Source organism: Ruditapes philippinarum, unplaced genomic scaffold, assembly GCF_026571515.1.
Source record: "Ruditapes philippinarum isolate M1 unplaced genomic scaffold, ASM2657151v2 ctg1465_1_1_1_1, whole genome shotgun sequence".
NCBI lineage: Eukaryota > Metazoa > Mollusca > Bivalvia > Venerida > Veneridae > Ruditapes > Ruditapes philippinarum.
The window spans coordinates 384386-401671 of NW_026852415.1; the positions used below are offsets into that span (position 1 = coordinate 384386).

A 17286-nucleotide genomic window follows, 5' to 3' on the forward strand; every position below is an offset into this window, starting at 1 on the left:
GTACATCATATGTCAATTGGTATTCTAGAGATGATTTTGATCATAATATAAATGAAATACGATTGGTTATTTACATTGACTGATACGTGACAAAACTACTTAAAGTCATTGTTCGAGTTAGGGAATTTGGAAAATGTTTCGATTTGTCAATAATAAGGAACAATTTAAAGAAACATGTGAATGAATGCCCTTGTGTCAATGTTAATATAGTTTTTATCCACTATATAATAAAATTTATTTCAAATCTCAATAAAGAACAATAATGAAAGCTGTTTGTTGCTATTTTTTCTTCTTTTCCTTTACAGTTAGTCATTCCAAAATAAAAATGTCCTAAGACTTTGTAAAAAGAAAAGGAGTATATCGAGGAGAAAAAATGATGAAGATAAACACAACTGAACTTCAATTTAGCATATTGTGTTATATATCTTTTTAAAAGACCCTGTGTTAGGATATATCTGCACGCATGCACAATTTGTATATATATTTCTTATTAGATGAACGGGTATAATTGTCTTAATATTGCTAATTATTTAAAAAAATGATAAGTTATTCCTCGCTAAAAATATGCATGCAACATTATTGACACAAAAGTTTTCAACCAAAAATGCTTGAAGTATAAGTCTGCAACAAAAATGTGCTTGAACAAGATATTTTTGTGTATTGCACGTTATCTTCGGACTTGCGAACTAAACCGTTTGTACAGCATTGACAGAAACATATTTTGTTATTGTTAAATGCAGTTCAAAACTTCCAAATTCTAATAAATTAGGAGAAAAACCGGACAGAACAGTCACATGTCAAATTTCAAAATATCTACATGGTCAGTTTATATCTTCAATAACTTCGTCAAAACAGAATCTAGGATGTTGAAACATTTAACCGAGTGTGGCATATATATTGCATTATGGAATAGACATACTAATGAACTTCAAAATAACAAAGAAACCCACTTGCCTGGCAAAATTTCGTTCACCCGTTTCAAAAAATCACGTCGTTTTCGCCATTTTGTCAAGTTTGCAACCAATTCGCTCGCTTGAACCAAGTGTGCAACCACTTCACGTCCTGCCCCTTGGTTAACGCACTGTGCATGTATATGTATACGATTTAACCCTGACACATTTTCAACAGAAAGGTCTCCAAACTATGATACAAGAACTGAATACTTTTAATAACAAGTGTCCTACAATTAAAATTCTAGTAAATATGGTGGCTGTTTTGTGCCATATTTGTCGTGTTTTTGCTCCGCGGGATGCAAGACGAAAACACGACAAAGTGACTACTTTTCGTACTTTCACTGCGCAGGGGCGCCAGGCGGAAACCTATTTGTCGTATTTTCGTGATTTCGCCTTTCGCTCAGACGAAAACACGAAAATACTAGTACGAAAAGTATGATAATTAGTCGTACTTTCGAAATACGAAAATACCACAAAGTGGTTACTTTGTCGCATGTTCGTGTTTTTGTCTGGCGTCCTGCCTTATGATGCTAAGCTTAGTCCCAGTGCGTTATTACAAATATATTTGCTATCATATGACGTAATGATGTAACAAACTATCTGAGCATATCAGAATGGAAAAAGATACATATATATTTTTTCTTCCGTATCATGTAGATCTAATATTGCATGTTTTATGTCTTAAAGACCCCGGACCCCTAGCCTTCTTGGTTCCATTACTGCGCATTTAAATCTGAACTCATATGTGCGATATTTTATTTTACCGATGATTAATGTATTCAGTATTAACAATCTATGAGTAACCTTTGAGTGTCGTTACAGATCATGACATATCGTGGAATATCATGAAATACAATGGTATACCGAGGTCAATATCGTGGTGCACATATCGTGGTGCACATATAGTGGCGTTTAAGACGGTATGTCGAACATTTTCACGATAAATTCTAAACATTATCAATGGCATGGTATACCACGTTTAAAGCAGTTATCAATTCTCAAATTATCTTTAGATAATTAGGCCTACCTATCTTTGTAAGAAAATGAATTATCATACAGTTATCATTAAATCATTAGTGAATTATCATAAATAAGGGCGCTTAATACGACATTGACTTAAGCGACCAATCTAGCTAATATTAGCTTTAATACATTAAATTTTGTTTAATCAATTTTACAAAGTCACGTTTTATCAATAATGTCATTACGACCTACCCTTGATCGGAATTTAATTTACATTTGAATGATGAGCACCCGGGATTGGCCACAATAATACATTCTTAATAATATAAAAGGGCAAAAAACGGAATGACTTAAGTTCGTAAGATATATCGCTTAAATCACAATGACAATATGGTGTTAAGGTCGTTAAACATCGTGCAATATTAGTAAGGTATCATCAACTAAATTCGAACAGGACATATCTGATTATAACCCACAGTGTCACATAAAAATATGATTAGCAACAAGGTTTTTTGACATTGTTTTTTAAGGAAGATTTTGAAATGATTTCTGTAAACGGCCGCCTGACGTTTAAAGGAAGATATTGATCATTTTATCTTAACTGAACGCCACGTGACTTTTTTTAAGGAAGGTTTTAAAATGAGAATTTTATCGTTTTCCGATCATGGGAATAAAAAAGTAAATCAATGGTCCATATGAAAAGACGACGAACATTTACATTACGAAGTTATCATTTTCGGAAATTTATGACGCACACACAAGAAACACGTTATTGCGTGTTCTTAACACGATATCATACAAATACAAATTGTCGTAACTTGTACCAATAAATATCATTTTAAACTGTTTACTTGAAAACTTTTGAAGTTATTGAAATAGATCGATTAGAGGGTTGGGTTTATTTTTTATTAAGCTCAAATCAAATTTTAGCCAATAATTCAATATCTTTGATGTTTGCTTTAGAGTTAAAAGAAGAATATCAAACATTTTACAATAAATTAAATTCTACTCTTTTTTTTCTTTTCTTTTTTTTACAAAAAATATTTTTGCAATATTTTTCTTTGTATAGAAATGAACAGGTTTTATATTATATCTTTATATTATATCTTTATATATTTAGTCTAATGGATTTCAAAGTGACAGATTAAATGTAGATTTATAATTTCAAAATATAGCTTGATTCAGGCTAGTATACAAGGCACATGTGTGAGAAAGGCGTACACGTGTATTCACGCATACACGAGTATACACGTGTAAAAAAATACACGTGCATGCTATTGTACAACACAAAATACACATTACAGTCGTAAGAAATGTGCATTAGTATTAAAAGTTTAAATTGAATAAACCAATAAAAAAGAACTTTACTAGATTTCACAGTATTTTTTCTTATATTTTTTATAAACATATAAAAAAAATGATTATAATATTTTTAATGCCCTACGAAATTATGACAGTTAGCTATAAAGCCTTTGCTGACATTGGCCAACGTGTTATATTTATTCTCTTTGGTTATCGATCTGTTTTTAATTAGCGCATGGAAACGTACTTATCGGCTTTTACTTAATGAACGGAAAGTTTAACTTAATGAACGGAAAGTAGATTGTTCGTGGAAAATATGGGAAAAAGTTCTGTGTTAGTCAATATTCCATGAAAGGAGCGCTGTTGGGTTTTACCTTGACCGACATTTATTACCTTCACAGCCAACTTTAAAGGATAAAGGTTTATTCAAATTGTATCTACAAAGGAGACAAGGAAATTTTGGCCCAACACCTTTTGTATATTTATATTATAGAATTATAGACAGATATCCAAATACACGTTCTACATAATACGTTTGATCTAATATTGATTTGAAAAAAGTATAACGACTCTACACTATAACTAAAGTAGATGCTTTCAGGCCTTATAATGCAATAAAATATTGTTGTTGTTATACGTGTATATTTCTATATTTAATGTATGTATAAATGAATATCCAATATAATATTATTGAACTAATACCAGAAACACTATATAAGTGTTTCGGAAGGACGGAAGGAAGGCGACTATGAAATTACTTATATGATAAATTGATCATGTACATAGAGAATGCCTATCAATTAATAACATTGTAGAACTAATCCAAATATGTTAAACAATTTCAAAGAACAAATTATTAAATTTCGTTGCTGTAACATTTAAATTTTGTAAGTGAGTTTTTACAAAATGTAAATGTCAAATTATGATTATTTTATCGTCATATCATTAACTTTTCATTTTTTTGAAGATTCCTTATTCATTTTTTTTTCAACGGAATTTTCAAATAAGCAAATTTTGCACCAAAATATAATATAAAATCTAAGGCAATCCAATACCATGTGAATGTTATGGAAAAATACGTGTAACATATCAAAATTATAAGTGTAATAATAATTTAAAATTCAATTAAAAAAATATAAAATAATATGAAACTTTACTTATACAAAAATGATATATGATATATTTTCAATTATATATTTCGAGAAAATACAGTGTGAAAATAAACGTTTAAAAATCATATTATTTTTATACTATGAATAATGTGTATGTATTAGATGCTTTAATGAGGATTAATCCGCCTATAAAGGCACTCAAAGAAGCTTATTGCCGAGTACGGCCCCACACTAAGACGAAAACACTAAAATAAAAAAATAAAAGTAATAACAAAAAAGAACGTTGTTGATTCAATTCTATTATTTTGTATTATTATTATTTATTTATTTATTTGTTTACTTTTTTTTTTTAATTTCATGTAAGATCAATTTTCTTACCTTAAATAATCCTTAATATTTTCAACAACTGTTGTACAAAGACTAAATATCGATCAAAAAGATAAAAAATAAATATAAAGGGCAAAAATATTAAAATCGATAACAACAAAAGGGGACGGAAAAAAGAGCCGAAATCTTTGTATTTATTTTCCGGTTGTTTTATCATGTTACCGGAAGTGTAAAATTTTAAAGTGTAAAACAATGATATCATCAGGCTAAAAATAGCACAACAACAATAACAACTAAGATAAGTCCACATACAAAACTTTTGTTTTGCCTTATTGTGATTTAAGATTACAAAAATTATTTTAAAAATCCCAAACTTTGCCTTGATTAGATAATGTTTCGTTTACAATGTTTACTGTTGGGGTTATAATAGTACATGTATTCGTGATTGGGTAGAATTATCATAAAGTAAGATGTCTCATAAAGTATACTATTTTTAGCGCTTCTTTTTCTTCCTTTTTTCTTCATGTTTTTCTTTAAACATACGTGCTTTTTGATAAACTTGTTATTTCTTATATAGGCGATCACGAATTTATTACGAAAATGCGTAATTATATTTATTTTCTTTGTACTTTGCTGCGATATGGATTACATATCCTTCTACCCTTCTGTGCACCAATAGGAACCAGTTTATCATTACTTTTATTCTATTTATTTTTTTAGATAGTTTAAGACATTAATTTGCAATATAAGAAAAATTCACTATCCATTTTTTTAGTGTCACTCTCTCTGTTTGCATTTTGCCATGTCGCTACAAAGGAAGACGACAGCAAGCTTCGTATTGTCGTGCGTCGCCATTTCGTTAAAAAAGAAGACGACAACAAGCTTCGTATTGTCCTGTGGCGCCATTTCGTTAGAAAATAAGACACAACAAGCTTTGCCTTGTCGTGCGGCTCCTTGTCGTTAGAAAAGAAGACGACAACAAGCTTTGTATTGTCGTGCAGCTCCTTGTCGTACAAAAGAAGACGACAGTAAGCTTCGTATTGTCGTACGGTGCCATTTCGTTAGAAAAGAAGACTACAATAAGCTTTGTATTGCCGGCAAGACACCGCACGACAATGCAAAACTTGTTGTCGTCTTCTTGCCGGCGACACGGAGCGACTAGGCGCCATCACAGAAGAAAATATAATTCACCAAAGAAATTTGCGGATAGTTTCACTTTGAATACTAGGAAAAAATATTTATTTCGTTTTTCCATGTAGTGAAATCGATTTGGTGTGTTTGATTGAAATAAATATTTATCGAGTCATCAAATTACGCAGACGCGTATTATATTTATACATTGTATTTAAAACTCTCCGGGGAGTCGTGTCTTCAAATAAAGACTTAAATTTCAATGGAAAGTTATGTCAAAATCAATTACTTAAAGGCCCATTTAGCCTCAGAAATGCTATCATTTTTATTTCTCAAAAACTTTCTGTATTTTTTGGTACCTTGTTATAGTTTCTAAAAAGCTACTAATTGATCTTAAATATAATTTATCTTTTGCTAGTTTTGTTTTTTGGTTATTATTATAATTTTTGTGATTTAGTATTTTGTATATTTTTTGTCAATTGTCCATGCTTTGTAACATGCTTTTGACCTTCATTTCGCCGATAAGACAACTGTGAGATTCTTAAGTACGCATATTTTGATTCTGCCTGATTTGAACATATATTTCTATTTAATGTCTTTAAATTATTATTAACTTGTTTCATTTATGTTCTTCAATATTGGATGAATAAAAGCTATATTATTATTACATTTTGCTACCCTACCGACAAATTACAGCACAATCTTTGCTACTTTCTTCAGTTGTTTATCATCTAAAATGCTCTAAATCCGTTACCAGAACATATTTAAACACAGGTTTCACCTTTGTAAAGAATTAGAAAATAATTTATTTATGAGGCATAATGTGCCTTTAACGAATACTGTGCTATAATTATACTATAAGCTTAAGTTAATTTTGAATGCACGGCATTGTGGGGAAATGGTTAAGTATTTCCGCATTCGGTCAAATTGTAAAGAATAATTATATTCAAGGGCAAACGAAGATTATTCGTAATTTGATAAAAGGTTGACGTGACGTTGAGACAGAGAACTTATGAACTACTCGTATATAAATTAAAAAGAGAACATATGAACTACGTAATAAAAAGAGAACATATGAACTACGTATTAAAAAGATAACATATTAACTACGTAGATAATATATGAACTAAGTAGAGAACATATAAAATATGTATACTATTCATCATCTACACAGACAGCATATGAACTACGTAGAGAACATATGAACTACGTAGAGAATATCCGAACTAAGCGAAAAATTTATGAACCAGAAAGAGAACATAACAATTAAGTAGATAATATATTAACAAAGTGCATTCCATATGAACTCAGTACAGATCATATGAACTAAGGGCATATCATATGAAGTACGTACAGAACATAATTATGAACTAAGTAAACAACATTTACTTCGCATGATAAAGACGGATAAAATAATATATTAATGAATAAAAAAATACCCAAATAGATTTTTATTTGAACATTTATCTGATGAACTTTCACGTGGTATAATGTCAACACAAGTTAAGTGATAAATTAAACAATCAAAAAGCAAATACAAAATATTTGTAAACGCATCAGTCATAAAATAATTGGACTCGAGTGTTGTTTTTTAAAAATTGTTATACACCATGCATAATATTTACATTTAAACGATTTGGATTTTAACCCATTACTTCATATACACGCCTTTTAACGCCTTTTTCACCCCCCCCCTTTTTTGTTGTCTCAAATGATGAAAAAATGCCTTATTTAGGCCCCAAACACTTGTTTTAGTTTGAGAAATGTTGTTAAAAAAGTGACCTTTTTTTCGGCGCGGCCCCCCAACCAAAAGATACATCAGGGGGTTGCCAGAAGGGGGATGTGCCCCCTTCTGTTTTGGGGGGTTTGAAGGGGGGCGGAGTCCCCCTCATCGCCAAGAAAATTTTGGACTTGTGAGAGGCTGTAAATGACCCCGGATTGATCATAAGGTAACGTGTAACCAACGCTGAAAAGCATTTGACTCTATCTCAATCCATTGAGAAGTTGCAGCACTTTGAAATCAATTTTGATGGAAAAAATCAACGCAAAATAGTGATTTTTGGCATTTTGAGATGTCCCCTCGTTGCCATGGTAACAGAAAATTTAAGCCTGAGCATGTTGTTGCAAGGACAATGGTCCAGTCAACATTTGTGCCAAGTTTGATTAGTGTTGAAGCAGTTTTTATAGTATTATAGCAATTTGAACTTGTAACGGGAGACTTTTCAATGAAAACAGCCATTTTTCACAAAATGCTCATGAAGTAATGGGTTAAGCAGAAGTTAGATATATTACAGGAAACAAAATCGGGACTTTCATTTTACTTCGACACATCGAGAAAATCGACTTATCGATGTTCGACTCATAGAAGCTCTACAGTCCCCTGATTAACATTATAAAGACAATAACTAATTTAGTTTATAAATATGGCTCACCGTTTTTACCCTTTAAATTGTCATTAATAAGGACATTTGAAAAAAATTCTAATAGAATACGATCAGTTATTCTGACTGCATTTGAAAAGTATTCAGTGTGTTAAAACGGCGAAAACCGTAAAACGATGCCCATATAATTAAGTTACTTATCTCTTTACCTTATTTATCATGCACATTTTTTTACCAAACTCTTTGAGCTTTATATGTAAAAACGCAATAACACTCACGCCCCCGGCACCGGCTGTTCAACACTTTCATGCTGGAATCAATTATATATAATAACACTGCAAGATGTTAATTTAATCGATCGAATCGATGTAATATTACGCAATTTATAACCATATCATAAAATGACAATATCAGGAAATTACCCGCTTTTTTATCACATAAAATTGTTCAAGTAATTGTTACATGTTGATAGATTTTTACAGCTTAAAGCAGCACGCCTCCAGATTTATGCTAATTTTCATGAAAATTTTGAAAATGTATTAAAAAGTAAAATATTGCGAAGTGAACAAAGTAAATAATTTTAAAAATGAAAACGGCACTTACTATACAGACCATAAAAGTTACCAAAAAAAGAGGTCATAATATGCAAAATTTGCGCTTACTGCGTTAGTAACGCAGTAGAAAGATAGTGAAAATACTGCAAAATTGGTCATAAATCGCACATAACATGAAAATTTGTACATTTGTCTTGAAACTTTTATTAATATCTCAGTAATTTTTGTCAAGTATGTTTTTCTTTAAATATTTTGGCTGATCTGGAAGCACGCAGCTTTAAATAGGCAGAAGAGCGACCGACTGTACCCCATTTAAAGCATTTATATTTTTTGTCATGCGCTCGCCGTTTATTAAAAAAATGAATATTTTATTGGTTGAACAAACGCTTTTGAAGACAGTTTATTACAGCAGAAATTCAGAAATATTCTAATTTTGTCTTCCTCATTGGAAAAACAAAGTAACAAACAAAGTAGTCCAACTTTTGAATTCTAGTACATATATTATTTCACGTGAGAGACTGTACATCCGACAAAGTGACCAGGAAGCTGGCATGTATCATTTGTAATTTTGAAAAAAAATGACACTAATTTTAAAAGAAAATTTAATTAAGTCTACTTTTAGGGAAGAAAAGAATTAAAAGGAAAAAGGAAAATTATGATATCAAATTCTATCCAGTTTTGTGTGTGTACCAATCAAATGAAATGTACTAGTATATATTAATACGCATCATAAACTTTTAGAAAATTTCGTATCAAAATACAAAAAATTACTCCGTATTTAAGTCATTGTTAATGAATTATCAATCAAATTAAAAACAAGAAAAATGGAAAAATACGCACGTGTCTTTTAAGTTTGATAATCCAAGACGCATTGAACGCGTTCACAAGTACTTTGTGTAATAAGGAAGATTTATTCGAAGAATAATTGGCTTGCTTGTACAACCTATTGTAGTACACTGAAATATCACCGACTTTAACAATGGTAAAGATATCAGATAAAGTCGCTTCGTTAATTTTGAATAAACAGTTTTTTTTGTTTTTTTTTTAACAAATATCATACTTCGACTGGGATGTAATGCGAACACGGGTTTTGAATAAAGGGCAGATGGTTGTCGGTAATTAATGATTGGCAAATATAGAAGAAAATGTAGTGAATCAATACATACAATGTGTGTGCCAATTATTAATTTGTCTTTACTAAGAAAGATGTCGGTATAAACGCTAACACACACACACGCGCACGCACGCACGCACGCACGCACGCACCAACACACACACACACACACACACACAGCCACAAATAAACAAGCATTCTATCACGCTTCACACTATTCCCTCATCAATGTGTCTTGCATTGCAGTATAACAATGCACGGTTTAACGTTCAAATGCTTTGTAATTAATCACGAAGGCCGATATATCCCTGCACATTTGAACTCAAACCGTGCATTATTCTACAATAATGCACTCAAAATTGATATCTACTAGTAATTCTTAAATATAAACCTTTGATTGCAAAAGAACAACTGCCGTCGGGTAACTATAATGAAAGGCAAAGAACAAGGTTGTTAAAATATTAAATACCCATTATGCACCAATACTAGTAAAGCATTTATTTTCATTTCTCAAAAGCTCTGTTATTTTGATGTCCTGTTATAGTTAACAAAAATTACTCTTAGGCCAATTTCCGGAACCATCTTTACTTCTGTTGCCATTAGTACAGTTGTACATAGTGACTTAGTATTTCTATGGAAGTTAAAATACTACTTTGTTACTTTTACATAATTGCATTGTAAGTGTTACTTTCTTCAGACCATTGTCCAGGCGTTGTAATATTCATGTTTGACCTTTTGTTAAGAAGTAAAAACTAATTCGTTTTTGAGGCTTTATGGGCCTTTAATCAATTTGAATGCTAATTAGGGAATGGAACGACCTTATATATGTTTAAAACCAATTTATCACCAATATTCTCGCTGACAATCTTGCAAACATATCATTTTCTATTATATACGAAATGCATTATTAATGGTTTAGAAAGTGCATGTGACAGATTAAATCTCTTGTTTACCAGAGTTAATGAGCCACCAATAGTTGTGAAACAGTATAATAAACTATACAGTTTTGTTTTCCTTATCAACGCCATGCATATTTGAACAAATTCATTTTACTGTGGTTTGTATCTTTTACAGTGCGAATTTAAAATGTAGCGGAAGGCAACTTTCAAAAACAGTCCATTATGACAATTCTTATCTGTTATTTAGTGGAGGCCATTTATATAATAATACAAGTAATGAGTTCCCTATGTAAAATATATTAGTATCGTGAATGGCATTTTATCTTCAACCAAATCGCCAAAGAAAACACCATTAGCTAGGAACATGATTTTTTTAGAAATTTGTATTGAAAACGCAAATGTAATGGTTGAGCATAAACAATATAGCTATAAACAGAAGTGTGTCATATATATTTACAGTCAAACCTGTATTAAAATGACCTCTGATATAATCTATTTTTTCTTATTTTCCTCTATTGCTCTATTGACTGTATTTCAAAATGAAATACACCGAAATAGACCAAATCTCTCTTACCACTGCGGGTTCGAATCCTGACAGGGATCTTGGTTTCTTTCACATGAGGAAAAGCTGTCCATGCTAGCTTATAGAAGATCGATGATCCTACTTAGGTATACCTGGTCTGCCTGAAATAATTCACGACGGGATACCTGAGGTCTCAATCTAACAGTAAGGCATTAATATCACCGAATGTTCTTTACACTGTCGGTGTCACATGAAACTCAACAAAAAACTTAAATAAGTGGTATATTGCAAAATAGATTATTTAAATAAGTTACCTCAGAATTTAACATTATGGTAACTTAATGTGTTTCTTTATTTCAACTTGAAATAAAGGGTATATTGCCAAATAGATTATTCACAAGTAAGCATTATGGTAACTTTACGTTTCTGTATTGCAACTTGCATATTTGATGAATATTGTCTTATATTTCAACATCATGTACAAAATGAAAACGCAGATGAAAATCTCTATTATCATTATCATAATGACAAATAAGTGTCGAATATAAACTTAAAACTCTTCAACAAGTACTGATCAGCTTAAATGGCCAGCGATCATTAAAGACTAGTTTTAAAAGAAGTTCTACTCTGATACGGGAAAATGAAATGTTAACTCATGTAAGATGGTGGTAGTGGTGGTGGTTAACCATTGGGATCACGACTGTAAGCTAAACTGAATTAATCAGAGCACAATTCAGCCACCGGATTGTTCCTGGGCAGGCTGGCCAGTAGTTAACCAGTAATATTTGCCTCCACTTTCGCAAGGAACTGAAACTGCTGTACATGCCAGAGCAGAGGTACAGTGTGAATGGCTGTAGAAAGGATAACATTATAAATCACAACGAAAGTGACTTGTGCCGTCCGGGAATCGAACCCGGGTCGCCCGATTCACAGTCCAACGCTCTACCTATTTAGGTAACTCGTAACATCTTCCATATCTGATATTTGTATCATATCTCGGCGTTCATGCCATCTAATCGGCTTTCCTTTATAAGTAATTGCCGATTTCTGCGCCTGTCACCGACAACTTATCCTGTATGATTTCTAATTCAGTGTGAAGGAACACATAACCATTTTACACAATGTAGGAGAGCAATTTGGCTAGGAGAAATTCCGCATCTCACGAGGATCGAACCGGCAATTTTTGGATCAAGAATCAGATACTTTTACCTAGTAAGCTTAGCGGGAGGGCTTATATCTCATAAATGTTGTAAATATAAATATAAAACTATCTTTTTTATGAATAATAAGACATTTTTTTTATCATTCACAAACAAAAGCTGTGTTTTAGAACAAATGGGATTATATTTTGTCGCCAAAAGTGGTAAGAGGCATACAAGATATCACTGTAGAGCACACAGTAAAGCGCTCCACTAGAATTATTGTTAACTTTTAATTCATTCAGACACATGTTATCTTTAGGCCGATGGCAACTTCCTAGCTTTATTGGTTGGAGTAGACTCGAGGTGTCCTTCAGTGCAATATATATAAACGGTTGTTTTTGCATATATAACGCAAGATGCTAGGCGAGGGAATTATAACAAAAAGAATATTTCTAAACTGCCATACAACCTTTCGAAAGTCTTTATATAGAATGTGCAATACTTGCAAACTTCATTTCTTTGAAATAAAAATGAAAAAATATAGTCGTATATATAGTTTATATTAATGTCACGATTACCCAATGAAACTCGGCGTCACAAACGTGCAACATTTACAATGTAACATTATGTAAATGCACCTACCCATGTGTTATCTTTCAAAATATTTTGTATTCATAAACGAATTGCACCACTCAAAATATACCAATAAAGCGCAAAAGGTTAAATCATGGTCCTTGAATATGAAAAACCTAACTTGAATAACTTGAGCAAAATGCAAAGCAGACGAAATGAAGCGATTAGATTTACTATAGTGATTGATTGCGCTGAAAATCTTTTTTTGTCCAATATATTTGATCCAATCATGTATTTTACAAGTTTAAAATTGAAATGTAAATTTATTCAATTTAAAAAAATAGATTAATTCATGAATATGAGAAATACCGTAATCTGAACATTTCTGTTTTTGAAAATGAATAATCTAAAGAACTTTTTGAGTAGATTATTGAATAAACAATGTGAGATGGACGATTTTCATTTGACATTAGTTTCATATTTATACTGATTAGTCTATCATTTATATGAAAGGTAAACTTCCTTGTTAAATACGCCCTTGATGAGATTATTTTTATCCGTTCAAGTGGGTGAATATTTTCAATGTTATACCATATAACCATTTAATTTCAAACAGTTTTATCCCATCTACAAATACGATCAAGTATGAACCAAATTATCAAAATGGTCAGTTTTATTGCCTTTTAAATCAAGTTGTAAAATAAAATAAACATTAATTTGTTCGAATACAACGATATGACAAAGCATTTCTATAGTGCACTATTCTTTCATTTCAAAACTATATATGAGCCGCGTCATGACAAAACCAACATTATGGGTTTGCGACCAGCATGGATCCAGACCAGCCTGCGCATCCGCGATCAGGATCCACGCTGTTCGCTTACAAACTCTATTACAAGTAGAGAAACTGATAGCGAACAGTATGGATCCTGATCAGACTGCGCGGATGCGCAGGATGGTCTGGATCCATGCTGGTCGCAAACCCATTATGTTGGTTTTGTCGTGACACGGCTCATATATTAAAGAATTTATTTTAATCTATTTGGCGGTTTTTGCTAATTATCGAGAAGTTAATGAGAATTAGATTTAAAAATGCCGGGCATTGAGTGCTAATAAAAGCAATATCGGATAATTAATAAGTCGAGGTGTATCCACAAAGAACTAATATAAACGATATTGTATTTTTTAAAGAACCGTTCTGAGTTTGAAATATTTCTACATCTAAAACACCTTAGTATAAAAAATTTGACTTCTTCATAAGATAATATCAATTGAAATATGCATTATTACTTTTGTTACATGATGATGATATCAAAGTGTGCGCATTGTCGGAACAATGAATTAAATAGCAAATTTTTGGCACAGCTTGATGAACGTCTATTTCAATAATACAGAAAGCACAGGCAAAAGTATCGGACCTGGGAAGAAAAAATATGACCAGATTGATAAAAAAAAACCTGTGTTCATCTTAAAAGTGTCAAAAAAAAACAACAACAAAAAATGTATATAATGACCCCCTTTAAAAATATACTATAAGTTAAGAGAAGGCCGGAAACTCCAGATTCGAGCCTACGAGCAAGGGATTCATTTCCCGGGCCGTTGTGAAAACAATTGGCCAGACAATTAAAAAAAACTTTTATCACTATTTCACGTTTATATAAAGCTTCAAAATGAGACCAACCCCAAGTCTCTAGCCCTTCCCGTTCATGAAATATCTATCAGGAAACGAGCGACTTCGTGCTAAAAATCCTTGGTAGACATAATTGCGGCACAACAATTCGGTACGTAAACATAGACTAATACATGTATGTCAGCTGACTACGGGTCAAAATTACTTGAATTTACTAAATAATATTACTAAATACATTAAGTTGGACCACTCACAACCGTCAGTAGCATCTAATACACACGAGATTCGAGTTTCAAACATTTACACGGTCTTTCAATCGCTTTCTACGCCATTTTGCATCTTGTGTGAAACGTTCCGGTTTTCGTTGCTATTGGCCAATCAGAAGACTCGTTACAAAATATCGAACAGCTGATTGACAATGGCGTAGAAAGTAATCTAAAGACCGTGGAAAGGTTTGAAATTCGAATTTTGCGTGTATCAGATGCTACTGACGGTTGTGAGTGGTCCAACTTAATGTATTTAATAATATTATTTAGTAAATTCAAGTAATTTTGACCCGTAGTCAGCTGACATACATGTATTAGTCTATGTTTACGTACCGAATTGTTGTGCCGCAATTATGTCTACCAAGGATTTTTAGCACGAAGTCGCTCGTTTCCTGATAGATATTTCATGAACGGGAAGGGCTAGAGACTTGGGGTTGGTCTCATTTTGAAGCTTTATATAAACGTGAAATAGTGATAAAAGTTTTTTTTAATTGTCTGGCCAATTGTTTTCACAACGGCCCGGGAAATGAATCCCTTGCTCGTAGGCTCGAATCTGGAGTTTCCGGCCTTCTCTTAACTTATAGTATATTTTTAAAGGGGGTCATTATATATATTTTTTGTTTGTTTTTTTTTGACACTTTTAAGATGAACACAGGTTATTTTTATCAATCTGGTCATATTTTTTCTTCCCAGGTCCGATACTTTTGCCTGTGACAGAAAGATGCATATCTAAAAGTAACAATAATTTAAAAAAGAAGGACGTTACTAGTATATGTTGTTATATATAATTCTACACACAACAATTGGTATCATTTTTTGAATTAACGGACAAAGACAGATTAATAAATATTTCGTGCCAATACTCAAACACAAAACCCAGTACACTCGAACTCCCACACACCCGCAGTCCCAACCCAAATAAAAAGAAAGAAAAAAAAAGAACAAAAAGAAAAAAAACTACGTAGACTTGTATGTTCCATATAAAACATTATCAAAATTCTTCATGGGGCAAATGAATATAAAATTGTTGTTGCTGTTATATTGATGTCCTTGCTTGAGTAAATCTTTTTCAAAATCTTTTTGAAAAATGAATACAATAATACCGAACAGATAAAAAAAATAAACAACACTTACCCGCTTTAAAAATCCGTATATAAACAGTCGTTAACTCAAAACAGTTTTTAAACATTCCATTTTGAAATTTGACACAGTAATAACCCTGTTAACACTATCATTAAAATTAATTAAGATGCTGATTGAGATTAAACTGGTTTATATTGAAATATATATTTAATCTGATACACCAATCAATCCCATACCTACCGGGCTATAACATCACAATCGTGAATGAATTATAAACGATTCTTACCGTGGTTGTATCGATTATTGGTCGTAGACAAAAGTTACTGTTGTTTTTCTTTTATAACTAGACTTAAGTTCCCGTTTACTCTGTAGAATATAAATAAGATATATAGACTATTTTTTTTCTCTCACTGGAATGTTGAATATAATTACATTGTACAGTTTCAGAAACTTTCAAATGAACAACACTAACAATAATAACACTTATAACTCATAAACACGGTATTGTTGCTCGGCGATCCGGAAACCATTAGGTTTTAATACATTGGTTCAAATGATTAATATTTTTACTCACGACTATATCAATAGGAAGTACGTTGAATTTACGTACATTGGACAATTCGTGATTTTTTGTCATTTTTACTTGATTTTCCAACGCTTTCCTGTTCCTCTTTAGTCGCATCATTTATTTTAATTCAGAGATGATACTTTACTGAAAATTACAAACACTTAAATGTTAACAATAAAGCATATTAATATACGTATCATTCGACAAATCAAAGTATGAAAATAAAGGAAATTTAAGTCACGATCATTTATGAATCATTGTGATTTTAAAAACCGATAAAAATTTCATATATAAATAAAAAGATATTCATAAAAATTGATAAACTATTGAATTTTAACAAACGCAGTAAAACTTGAATGTTTAATTTTGTCTATTTTGTTTGAAAGAAAACTAGAGCGTTTAATAGGGAAAAAAGTTAAAATACTAAAGGTTAAACAAAGGTCGTTGGAAAATATCAAAGGAAACTCATCGATAGTTTGAAAGGGGGACGTCCGGTTTTTATTTGCCTGACAAATGAAGTTCAATAATAGATATTTCATTCAATGTTTTTGTATTTCATTTACATTTTTTCACAACTATTCAAAATAAATGCAAATTTTGTTTAAAATATATATTATAAAACGATAAAGAGTTTAAAACCTGAATATAAAATAGGATAGAGCATAACAATCAACTATCAAAAAGAATTTCCATTAAGAATTTGCCATGAACAAAATAAGCGAATGCAATCAAACCTGCGTTTAAAGATCACCTCTGCATTAATAG

General features: G+C 31.6%; 1 protein-coding gene across 3 annotated transcripts in view; it reads right to left on the reverse strand.

Annotated features, from left to right (window-relative positions):
* LOC132759875 (tetraspanin-16-like) overlaps positions 1-16461 on the reverse strand; it is a 34663-nt gene extending 18202 nt beyond the window's left edge. The window contains exon 1 of one of the 3 annotated variants that reach the window (XM_060751745.1): positions 16240-16461. The gene's annotated coding sequence lies outside the window, so the exon portion shown is untranslated. Of the gene's footprint in view, positions 1-4708; positions 4857-9563; positions 9712-16239 lie in introns of those variants that run through there. The other 2 variants (XM_060751751.1, XM_060751765.1) reach the window with 2 other exon arrangements.
* Between the last annotated feature and the right edge of the window lie 825 nt (positions 16462-17286).